This window comes from Symphalangus syndactylus, chromosome 11 (genome assembly GCF_028878055.3).
Source record: "Symphalangus syndactylus isolate Jambi chromosome 11, NHGRI_mSymSyn1-v2.1_pri, whole genome shotgun sequence".
In the NCBI taxonomy this organism is placed as follows: domain Eukaryota; kingdom Metazoa; phylum Chordata; class Mammalia; order Primates; family Hylobatidae; genus Symphalangus; species Symphalangus syndactylus.
The window spans coordinates 98652224-98665225 of NC_072433.2; the positions used below are offsets into that span (position 1 = coordinate 98652224).

At 41.2% G+C, this 13002-nt stretch overlaps 1 long non-coding RNA gene across 1 annotated transcript in view; it reads left to right on the forward strand.

Annotated features, from left to right (window-relative positions):
* Positions 1–958: 958 nt before the first annotated feature.
* The window catches only part of LOC129492910 (uncharacterized), a 64918-nt gene continuing 52874 nt past the window's right edge, over positions 959–13002 (forward strand). The window contains exons 1-2 of the long non-coding RNA XR_008660990.2: positions 959–1099; positions 3345–3561. This is a non-coding gene — a long non-coding RNA (uncharacterized lncRNA). The remainder of the gene's footprint in view (positions 1100–3344; positions 3562–13002) is intronic.

The window sequence follows — 13002 nt, forward strand, 5'->3', positions numbered from 1 at the left end:
GAACATACATTAGCATTATTCACCAAGATACAACCTAAAGAAGACTGAGCATCATTTTGGCAATCCCACGTACCTAAACATGCCAAATAATCCTGTTTACCTCTCTTTTCTGCACACTTCAGGGGCCCCCTTAAGTATTCGAAAAGCCAGATGCCAGGGAAGACAATTTTGAAACTGACGTTTGATTTTGAGAAGGCTGTTAAATGTTCAAGGTTTAAAACACTTGATATTACGAAAGAGAGTTCCAGATTATCATAAGTGATTTCTATTGCCAAAATGATGACTTAGAAATTTAAAGAAGCAAAAACCTTTTATAACCCCTTTAAATTTAGTTAGTATGTTCACACAGAGAACCTCTTCTGCAAGATTAATTTCCACAATTCTTCCGCCACTTCTTCAGCTTTTCCTATCTTACTCAAAACTGAAGTTCAAAGCTGAACCCCTTCCAGCCAGCCAGCTGTGCGGGACCCTTCGGCCATGAGTCCCAGCCCCTGCAGGAAGGGGAGGGGGAGAGAGGACTTTCTGCTCACCTGTCCTTCCCAAAAAAGGAAGGAAAGGGCCTTTCTCCTGACCCCCCCGGGAGCCACCAGGTTTGGGGGCATGTTTTCCCCATCCTCAGAAGTCGGAGTATGAAAATGCCTAGGAGCAACAGTGAGAAGTTTTGAGTCCTTATTTCACTCACCGCTTCTCAAGCCTCCACGTTGTGCGTCAAAAATGTTGCAGGTCTTTTCTTTAGTTCAGCTAAAGATAGGGGTTCTTGTCCCTCCGACGGCCATGAAAATTTAGGCTGGTCGATGGCTTAAAGTGTGAGTAAAGCAGGGTTTCATTGAGTAAAAAAGGAAAAACGGGGAAAACTCCCTCTGCTGGAGCACTTCCAGCCCGACAATTGGAATCCCAGGTTCCACACAGGAAGAGGAGGGGCCAGGTTCCTTCCTGCTGCAAACACGGTGAACTTCCGAGGCTCCAAGTCAGTGGTCAGGCTTGTTGGAGTTTCTCCAGGGACCCCCTCCCACCTGGCTGTCTCACAAGGACAACATGTGGCAGGGAACCCTAGCAAAGACCATGACGGAGAAGACACATTTAAGCTGAGAGGTGAAGGGTGAGTAAGAGTCAGCCCTGAAAATCCGACAAAAGAAGTCCCAGACAGAGGGAACAGTCTGGGTAACTTTTTAGGTGAGAGTGAGCATGACACAATTGAAAAACTGAACAGGGAAAGATTAATGAGCTAGAGCTCCAAGTATATGTGAGCAGCAAGAGCTGAGCTGGTGAGGTGGTAGGCACCAGGTGGTGGAGAACCTCATAAACGATGCAGTGGAATTAACATTGTATACTTATAGGAATAGAGAGCAATAGAATGATTTCAAGATTGAGAGTGTCATGATGAAATCTGTATTTTAGAAGTTACTCAACTTACGGTTTGCAGAACGAATTGAAACAAATTAAATTGAGGAGACCACTTAAAAGACTGAATAAGTCAAGTTTCAGAATTGCAAACAACCTTAGCTAATTTAAAAAGTTTGGCTAGGGCCAGGTGCAGCGGCTCATGCCTGTAATCCCAGGACTTGGGGAGGCCGAAGTGGGAGGATCCTTGAGCCGAGGAGTTCAAGAGAAGCCTGGGCAACATGGTGAAACCCTGTCTCTACAAAAAATACAAAAAATTAGGCAGGCATGGTGGCCCATGCCTGTAGTCCCAGCTACCCAGGAGGCTGAGGTGGGAGGAACACCTGAGCTGGGAGGTCGAGGTTGCAGTGAGCTGTGATCGCACCACTGCTGCTCCAGCCTGGGCAACAGAGTAACATCTTGTCTCAAACAAAGTTTGGCTGGGAAGGTGAGATAATATAACAGTGGTTGGAGAGGACATTGGGTCAAAGGAGTTTTTTTTGTTGGATTTTTAGTTTGGTTTTAACACAGGAAAGAGCTAGTTCAGAATAAATGTCTGAAGATACATGAAAGAATATAGCAAACCAAAATTGATATAGGCTATTATTTGGAATCCTCAACAAGGTGATTTTTTAAAAACATTTGTCTAATAATTAATGGGGATGGGAAACTGACTTAATATAAAAGAAATGGCATACCTTATTATTAAAATTCTGATTCAAATAAGGGATCTCTTTAAGCACTAAACGTTATACAGCATTTAATTTATTTGGAATTGTCTTATATTTCAGAGATTTTTTTACTCAAAACTGGTTATTTATTCATTCCAAATCTCTATGGATAGAAGTAACTTAAGCATGGTAGCTACAGGTTTTGTTCAAAATATTTTAAAGTCCTTTTTTCCTAGATTTATGTTGGCAAGAAGTTTTCCAATTTTTCTGTAGTTCTTTCTATTATAATTTTCAAAATCAGGTAATATTTTGGGTGCATTTATTAGATAAGTCACTCTCCTGCAAAACAGTATTATTCTTTATGTTACAATGTACCCTACAAGGATGGCAGCTTATGTAGGAGGTAGTTGTAAGTCAAAGTGCTAAGTGATAATGATGTTTTCTCAAATTAATCCTTGGGTATCCCTTATAATAAATATAAGTGGAGTGTCCATGGTTTGGTATATACACTGCTGTATGGTAATATGCATGTATACATGTGTAAACTAGACAGTAATGTCAAGGATATAATAGCCTGTACATATGCAAAGTATAATTCTAGAGTATTTTTAATTATGGGGTAACAAGATAAGGAGAAAGCATTTTTTTAAAAAGAGAAACAGTAATGCTAAGTAAACCCTATACATTCTGAATATCTTTATGTGACTCTGAGGATAATAATGGTGATTCACCACAGTGACTGATGCTGACAGTAATGATTACTCCAGTGTCTGTGTGATGAGGAATGAGATAATGAAGATGGGCCTTGTACACACTCCAGGGATTAGTTTTTCTCCTCTCTGACAGCACTGTTTTGGGTCCTATGAGCAGTGAGGGGACCTGCAGGCAGAATTGCTCATAATATTTAAATTGTTATTTGCTCAGCTCTCACTTTTATTCTTACTCTCTCTTTAGTGGTTCATATATAATTGTTTTTATATAATCAAATACACGTTTGATGTTTCTCCACTGTGTTAGGCTCGAGGATTTCACTTGCCTCCAAACAATTGTCAGCTGGCCAACTTCATTTTTGGTGGCAACACTGTGATTGTACTTATACATCCTTGCATCCTGCAATGGGAAAGATCACAAAAACTCATTTGTGATGGACGAGAGTCAGAGGAATATGCTTCTTTGTTTCATTTTGTTTGGTTTAAATTTCTATTCAGTAAGAAACAGGCCAATTTATGCTTTGTTTATATAGGAAAACCTAAATTAACTGTTAACTGTTTTTCTCTAATAATTTATTTCAAGGATGCTCTTCACTTCTTACAAGTTGGAATGCCAGGCTGCTGCTCAGGTGATCTGCCTCTTGGACCAGCTCTGAAGATGGGACAATGATCAGTGTAAGATCCCTGAGATGCTGAGACACGATGGGATGGAGGAAAGCTATGGGACAAGTGGCCTTTCATAGGAGGAGGAGCTCCTTGTCAAATGTGAGGAGCGAAGCAGGACAGGAGCATGAGAACAGGTAGGTGTAGAGATGTGGACAGTTCCCATTTGCTGAGATGGTGAGAGAGTCAGAAGTTTGACAGGAATTTTGACATGGAAATGGGAAGACAAACTGACCAGGGAAACAAAGAAGATTGCCAGGCTGTTCCGTTTGAGAGCCCAGCTGAAGGTGATGATCATGCTTTTATGAGGACAGCAATCTGACCAGCTGTCAATCTTGCTGTAGCAATCTTAGCAGCTGAGTTAAGGTAGAGGAGCTCTTCATTTCAGGAAGGACAATATCAGAAACCTGAGGAGAGAACCAAATTACAAAAGACTAAGGAGTTAAGACACAAAGGTAAATGTCTTAGTTTATTCCTGCTGTTATAACAAAGTACCTTAAATTTGGTAACTTATAAATAGTAGAAATTCTATTTCTCACTGTTCTGAAGCCTGGGAAGTCTAAGAGATTCAGTGTCTGGTGAGGGCTTGCTCTCTGCTTCCAAGATGGCACCTTCTTATTGTATCCTCACATAGCAAAAGGGCCAAAGGGCCAATTCATCTTCTGAAGCCTTTTTTTTTTTTTTTTGAGACCGAGTCTCGCACTGTCACCTGGGCTGGAGTGCAGTGGTGTGATCTCGGCTCACTGCAACCTCTGCCTCCTAGATTACATCAATTCTCCTGCCTCAGCCTCCTGAGTAGCTGGGATTACAGGCACCTGCCACCATGCCCAGCTAATTTTTTGTATTTTTAGTAGAGAAGAGGTTTCACTATGTTGGCCAGGCTGGTCTCGAACTCCTTACCTCATGATTCGCCTGCCTTGGCCTCCCAAAGTGCTGGGATTATAGGCGTGAGCCACCGCGCCTGGCCTTGAACCCTCTTTTATGAGGGCATTCATTCCATTCATGAGTGCTTGGCCCTCACGACTTAATCACTTCCTAAAAAGCCCACCTCTTACTACCACCACAACGGGGATTAAGTTTCAACATGAATTTTGAAGGGACGCAAACATCCAGACCCTAGCAGTAGGTTGATTAAAGAGTCAGGTAGACATTTCTAAGGCAGTGGAGCATAGGTATCCAGGCCCCGGAGTGCTGACCATGCGGAAATGCAACAGTCATGAAGCTGCAGTCGTTAAAGTAACTGACAAAACCTGTACAGCATAAAAAGGCTGTTTAATTTTATGCCAAGTCCATAATTTTTGCAGCATGTAGCCCTAAGCTTGTTCCAATTGCAAATATTAGTCATAAATTTTATGATCCAAATAGTGATTTCTACTTTTTGAGCACAGGGAAGGCTAAGCATAACAGGTTGACTTGGGGAGGAAGAGTCCCATTCCCTCCTGGGAACTGAAGGGCCTCTAATAGATAATTCACTGCCCCTTTTGACAGACCTTAAGGGATTAAGTCAGCCCTCAAGTGAGTGTCTAGGAAACACAGCCATAGCTATGTGACTCACCTGGGAAAGCACTAGTTCCAGGCATGCTGGGACAGATGTCCTACCCCAGAGTGTACAGTCAGTGTACTTTTAGTCAAGACTCAGGGAAGACACACAAAAAAGGTCCTCTTCTTTTCTTGGTCACAGAACATAGAAGTGTATAAAAATCTTTACTTTAAATAAGTGGCATGGGAGAAGAGGAAACTGGGCACTAGTCCTTGTTCTGATACTTTCTGTGGAATGTAGAGGAAATTCTTTCACCTAGAGGCTGAATGGTGCAAGGGTTTTGTTTCTGGACTCTGAAGCCCCATGCTGTGGGTCCAATCCCACCATCTCCATTGATTATAGTAACTATATGACCGGGGAGTGTTATTCAAGCTCATGTATCCTGATTTACTTTTCTATATGATAGAAAAAATATTGGTTGTGGATAGTAAATGAGATAATATTTGCTAAGGTACAGTGCTTGGCACATAGTGAACACTTGGTAAAATCTGATGCTTGTATGGGCCTGTTTTCTCTAAAATGAAGTTCTTGGACTACTATCCTTTTCTTAGCTCTGAAGCTCTACGATTCTGTGATAAAAATAATTTTTTATTATTGTTCCATAGTAGGAGTCAGCAAACTTTTTCTGTAAACATCTATATTCTCTGGCATTACTACTCAATTCTGATATTGTAGTGTGAAAGCAGCCACAGACAGTACTTGAAAGAATGCGCATAGCTGTGTTGCCTCAAAACATTATTTACAAAACTAGGCTGTGGCTGAGAGTTGACCCATGGGAAGTTCTGTGCTGACCTTTGTTGTGTAGAATTTTAAAAGTGGAGAAAAGTGAAATGCAGTTTGTAATGGAAAAAGGACACAACAAATCATGTACTGTAAAATTGTATAAGCTTATAACATATTTGTGTAGCCCAAAAACTTTTTTTATATTGAGCATATGAAAGAAAGCAGATGCTCTACAACAAAAGTGGATAATAGAAACACAATAAACAGCATTCATAAGCTTAAATGTTTATAAACCTGGGCATAAATATATAAAATAAGTGAAATGGAAAAGAGTAGCCCAGAAATTCATATTTGCTACAGGTTGAAAGAAGACAGGAAGATGGAAATCATGCAAAAAGCATGAGAAACTAAAGTTGTAGCGAAGAGCTAAATGTTCCTTCTTACTCCATAATTAAAGAGACATGCATTACACCAGCTCAGTGACTTGCAGAGTGATTGCTCAAACTTCAAATCACATTTGATCTGATATGGTCATCTGAATATTAGAATGACTGAACTGTGGGCTACTCTCCTTATTAAGTTAGCCCAGTGACTAATCACCCAGCAATCAGGCCTTCATGGCCTCTGGTACCTTGACAAACAATATCTGACTTTACAGTAGCTATACTTTCCATGAGCATAACGTGAAATTATGTTGGGAAAAGACAAAGAAGAAAAGTACAATAAGTGAAAAAGAGGCACGAAACAAGAAAGGTACAAATGAAGAAATACTAGTGTAGCAATGTCAAATTAGAGTCCAAATGCCTCACTGGGGCATCACCCTGGGAGACCTGGGAGATCATACACATGCTATAGCAAAGACCCTCACCATCCTCAGGTCCGTTGCAGCCCCCCGCCGCCCCCAGCTGCTCCACAGATGCCTTTGTGCCACACTACATTTCTCCCTGCTGCCAGGGATCCCCTGGGGTGGTTCTCTTAACTAGAGTTTACTCATTCTAGAAAGAGCAAACAGGATATTATTTGAGCAAATAATTTACTCTTTGTCTTTTTCCTTCCTTTTATTTCAAACATCCTAATACCTGACAGAAAACCTGATATCAACGACCTTTTTCATCTTGTGCCAAGGCTTAAACCCTTTAAAGAAATTGTGCCAGGTACCCCAGAGAGGAAAGAGAGAAAAGATAATGATTTTCAAGTCCAGCAGAAAAAAGAAGGCAGAGATTTCCAGAGACCATGTAAGGAGATGAACGTGAGAGAGTTTCTCTAATGTTAGGGATCCACATACTGCTCCGTGGCCAACCCTGACAAAGGGAAGAGACCCCAAGGGTGGTTGCAGAGGGCACCTAAGGCTGGTCCTGTAATCCAGTGCCCTCAGGTTGGCTGCTAAGGCTGATGGTCCCAACTGGACTGTAGCAACAGGCATCTCAGTAGGACCATAGCGCATGACCAGAAGAACAACCTGATGTTCTGACAATACATAAGTTTTTTGCACAGTCCTTGGAGGTGGGGAGTCCCAATGAGGACTGAAATTATATTTTCCACCAGCCTTGATGGAGGGGGAGCCAGGGCAGATTTCAACTGATTTAAATCTATGAAGAAACATAGTGATTCTTGAAAAATAGGATCTGTTGGCTGATATTCATATATCAACAAATATTGGGGAATGAGGGCTGGGAAGGAAGAGGAACTTTCCTATTCTAATTGGCACAGTCTCTGAATCTGGACCAGCAGGCTCCCTGGAGGTCAGCTCAAGTGTGTGGAGGCAGTGTGACCACAGTGGCTGAGAAAGAGCAGAGGGCTGCCCTGTAAATCCTTCACGGGGTAAATGAGGGCCCAGGAAAAAACATGGAGAGTGGGTGGAGTAACATAATTGAAAACAGCTTGGAAAAGTGGGCCTAATTTTTTTTGAACTAAAAATGAGTAAAATGTCTTTTCAAGAACCGAATATAAAAATGAAACCGAGAGATAAGGAAAACTCACTATATTTAGTTGTTCACACACACACACAGAGTGAGAGAACGAGAGAGAGAGAGAAAGAGAGTGTGCTAATACAGTAGCCATGCAGTACATTAAGAAAATCTTCTCCTCCTGTACTTTTTATAAGTTATCTGGTTGTGTGATGATCCAGTGCTTGGAGATCAGGGGAGCAAGAGGCTTCCTGACCCGCTAATAGACCTTAAGAGCCTGTGGACCCATTTTACTGGAAAGCAAAACTATTGGGGGTCGGGGTAGGCAGTGTAGCCTCTTCTGTCTGCAAATGCTGTGACTTCTTGAGGAAAGCACTCAGGGCAGAGGAAGGGAGAAGGACACTGTCCAAGCAGGACAGGTTAGCTGAGTCAGCCTTGGCAATCTGGACAGCTAGTGTGGTAGGCCATTTTCACACCCACTTTCTGACCTAACTCTCATTTCCAGTGAGATCAGTGGGATGTAGGTAGCAAGTCACTTGCTTAATCCATAGATTTGGTGTAATCTTCATTGTTGTTATAAATTATACCAGTCCCCTTATGTAATGTATCCTATTTAATTATTGTAATTGCACATATTAGGCTCATTGTACATATTCTGAGCAATAAGCAATTCCCCAGAGTGACTAGCAGAGTAATTCAAACTAGAACCCATGCACTTACTTTCTCTTTATAATGCTGCTTCTAAGAGCACAGCAATATTTGCTTTCACCTGCATTCCACAGAGGTGGCACCAGTTGTGGGAAGAGATCGATGTCACAAAGCCACTGAAATCTGTTAAGGACCATGCAAGGTCAATGGTAATTTATTTTGAAATGTCACATAAAGGAAGAAGGAATCATGTGAAAGAGAAAAAAAAGGGCCTTGTAGAAATAATTAAGAAGGGCTAATACTTAGCACCTGTAAAATATGAGTTTATTTTCATTATGTTAATATACTCATTATTAAAGCCCAATTCTGCACTGAGAAGTCCAATAAGTTGAACAGGGTTTGAAAAGACGAATCCAGACAAAACCACTGACTTAGTTTTATGAAATTGCATTAATTACCATTATAATGAGAGAAAACATGCATAAGGTTAGAAGGCAGTAAAGTGAATCTTTTCTATTTGAAGAATTAAGAATCCTTAGTACACAGGGATTATCCATTATCTGCAAATATGTTATTAAATTTTCTCTTTATGTGTCCATCCTTTTTTTCTTACAAAAACTGTCACAGATGTGGTCTTACAATCTCTGCAGTGTTCAGAAGAAGCAATGCATTTTTCTACTCCTGCAATGTGAGCCAACCATCAACAGATGAACTAAGCCCAATCACTCCATTCCCTTTTTTATGATATTAGCATACTGGTAGATTAGCAAAATGCTGTTAATACTGTCTATCTTTGTTCATTGGTTTAGTCAGTCGGTCAAAAAATATTTAATGAGCATCTAATATGTCCCAGGCCCTGGAAAAACAGAGATGAATCAAATAGTGGACCCTGCCTACAGGAAGCTGAATTTTGTAGTGTAGGTGCATGGAATAACAAAGAATTGGGATGATATTTTGAAATATTATGAGAAGTAACCTTCTTTCTCAGAAAATCTTTTTACTTTGTGGTCTTTTCACCATTTAACCAGGCAGAGAAACTTAGGCTGATTGCCTCAGAGAAGAAAAGACACAAAAGAATCCAGCCAGAACAGAGTCAAATTACTGGCTAAGAAAGAAAGCCTGGAAAGCTTTAATTTCTAAGCACCTGGCCTTTGGAGGAGAGGGAGTGGAGCCTATCTTTTATTTATTTTATTTTGTTTTATTTCATTTATTTTATTTATTTATTTCATTTATTTTCAAATTCTAAAACCTTGGCTCTGCCTCAATAGAGTAAAACCTGGAAGACTGACCAGTTTCTGCCAAAAACCAGGGCATGGGGTTGAATGTATAAAATGCTGTCCTGCCTCAGAGGAGAAAGACCCTTTCTGTGTTGAGGGAGGAGCTTTGAGAAAGTTGAGAAAGCAGAGCTAGAGTGTTGAGATGCAAATGTGGGTCTGCTGAAACCTCTGCATGGAGGCTGAGGAGATGGAAGGGTACCACCTAGAAACATTTAGGATCTGAGAATAGAAGGTGCCCTGCTTTCCATCTGGAGTAGCCCCTGCTGGCCTTCTGTTTGGTCATTGCCTATGCCAAACTACATGTTAAATATTTTTAACATTTTCCTTACACTGGGGAGTTTTGATGGGTTTTCATCAGGGGGTGTAATATGATGTGACTTGTGTTTTGAAAGATCACTGAGTGAAGATGAAGAGGATAGACTGGAGGAGGAATGCCCAGAGACCCATAGAAAAGCTTGGAAGCACTGGTACAGGCTTGAGGGGACAGCAGCCCCAGTTGAGAAGTGTCAGGACTGACTCAAGTTCACTTTTCAGGGAGAGGAAGGAGAGAGATTGTGGGATTGCTCCCAGATTGCTGGCACAGTGGGCTGAATGGTGGTGCCATTAACGGGTAGATAATTCAGGAGAAGGAGGGGGCTTAAGAAGGGAGATAACGAGTTCGGTTTTCATCTAGATGTGCTATGAAATCTTAAAAGTCCTTGAGAAATTGGAGAAATGTGAACTGGTTGATAATAAGGTAAGGAGGATTTGAAGCTAGTGGAACAAATAAACCCACTGTGTTTATTAATGAATCGTGACGCCTCTCAAGGGAGGTCTCTGGGTTCTATTGGAGGGCTCTGCCCTTGGCCTATTTTTTCAAGAACTTGGATGTAGACACAGAAGATATGCTCATCAAATTGCTGTATGATGCAAATATTGAAGAAATCGATATTACAATAGATGACAGAATTAAAAATTCAGAAGGCTGAAGCAATTGTCTGAAAATAACAGGATGACACTTAGAATAAATATAAAGTCTTGCATTTAGGTTTCAAGCAAAATGAATGGCACAGTTACAGGATGTGAAGGCCTGGCTTGGCAGCAATTTCTCCCAACAATTAAATTGGGATTTTTGTTGGCTTAAAGTTTATGATGAATCAACAGTGTGATGCAGCCACTTAAAGGCAACCCCCTCTCCAGATGTGATGAAGAAGAGTTTAGAAGACCCACTTCCTAGCAAAGTTCCCTCAGTTTTTCAAAACTAAATGTTTTTTAGAATAAAAATAGTTTAAAGAATCCACAGATTAAAAACCAAGGCTTTTGGTCATTTATTCCAAACACACAAGGCAGGGAATTGCTCTCACTTGGTGGCTTTATGTCCCTGATTGCATCAATTCATCCAGAGACAACTCGTGCCCACTGAATAGACATGTGCTTTCCTGCATTTTCCAGGTCCTTTCAGCTGGGTTGGGACCATGTGACAGAGTTCTGGCAGATAGGAATGAGAGCAGAAGTGATATGGCACTTCTGGTCCTAGGTTCCTAACTGTTGTTGTGTCTCCCTTATCCTTCTTCCTCCTGATCAGAAGAACTTAAAGTCACATGTTGAGGTGCTGGCAGACAAGATGGAGAGAGCCTTGACCCCTGAGTCACTGGATAGTAGAGAGCTCTGCTGACCCACATGACTTCACATGAGCAAGAAACAAAATTTTGCAGTTATTGAGCACCTGCAGTTTAGGGGTGTCTCTATTGTTGCCACTAGCATAACCGCCAACCCTAAAAGCATTTATCCTTGAACATTCCTGGTTTATCCTTGAACATCACCTGGCAAAGGTGTAGCGGTGGCTTAGCCCTTATACTTCTCTACAAGGAACTTCTGAGAAACTCTGCTTATGGCCCCAGTTTTGAGGTTTTTGGTGGATAAATAATGTACTCACACACAAAACTGATGGAACTCTATTTTAGTAACATGCCGAAGAAAACCACTCTTCTGGTCCACAATTCCTTTATATTAAAAAAAGTACCAATTTATACTAAGGCATTAAAAACATTTATTCATAAAATGTAACACACTTTGTGAATTGTCCCAGAGAATGTTCTTATATTGGCTCAGGGTTTTGACGGACCCTAAGGTCCCTTCCAGTTCATGAAGTAGAGCAGAAATTATAATGTAAGTATAATGGAGGAAATCTTAGAGGTCATCTAATGCTACCAAATACCAGACTTTATAGAGTAGGAAATTGAGCCTGAGAGAATTCGAGATATTTATCCCAGGTTTCTTTGATCTCCTGAATCCCATTGCAGTGTTCTTTCCAGTACATTGTTTTAAAATTATAGCATTTAAAAGCAAACAATGACAACAACAAAAAACCCTCTTAACTCTTTTTACCTTGCAAGGAGCTGATTCCTTTCTCCTGAACCTCTTCCATCATTATGACTCCATGAAAGGGGACAGGAAAGTTTCCTTAGGAACAAAGAGAGGAAAGAAGATGTACAGCAGATGGGAAATCTGTGCAAGCATAGAGCCTGCATTATTCTTATACTACATAACCTTTCCTGGTCTTTCCCCTCTTCTTCTTCAAGCTTTTTTCCTATCACACGCATACACACACTACAAAATCTTTCTGGAACAGATATCTTATCTTCTTTCTCATTCCAGTTTAAACTTAGTCTAGGACAGTGATATTTTTAGTTCAATTGAGTTTTTATAAACTCTGGTTTATCATTTTAACCCCAGAGCATCCTTATCTCAAGGATCTTTCCCTATTCTCCACCCCCTAGTTTTAACCCTTTGCTGCAGAGCTTGGAAAGAAGCTTATTAGAATGATGATCCCTTGGTTAAACCAAGGTCTCCTGCAGCTCATGTCATCATCTGCCAGGCTGTCACGCAGGGTAGCCAGGGGTAGCTCCATCATGGACAGATGTCCAGCTTGTGCTCACCATGTTGGGAAGCCCAGTGGTCAGTGCCATTTTTTCCTTTTTCCCTCGTACCTTCCTGCCCAACTATTTGTTGCTTCAGTTGGCAATCCCATGGAATGGCCAGCAGGCCCCTGTGTTTTTTCCTTCTACAGTCAGGTCTAGGTTCATGAGAATCCTAAGAGTCTCTGCCACCGTTGACTTGATTCCATGGGAAACCAGGACAGTGATCCTTGCCCTTTGGACATTTACTAACCTTCCTTGACTTTCCCCCAGACCCTTCTCTGTGCTCCAGGAACCCCATGGTGGGGCCACAGGCTCCTGCAATCCTCCAGGAGGAAGGAGATGCCAGTCTTCCCTTTGTACCAACTACCATGTGCCCACATTTCACTAGAGAAGTCCTTAAAGACCTCTGCCTTTGGAAAGTCAGGAAATCAGTTGAATTTTACCTCCTCCCACAATAGAGGTGGGAGAGAAAGGGACACTTACTACGATAATAATAATAAAACCAACATAGCACTTGCTGTGTGCCAACTGCTTTACGAACACTCTACATGATAACTCATTTAATCCTCATAATGACTCTAAT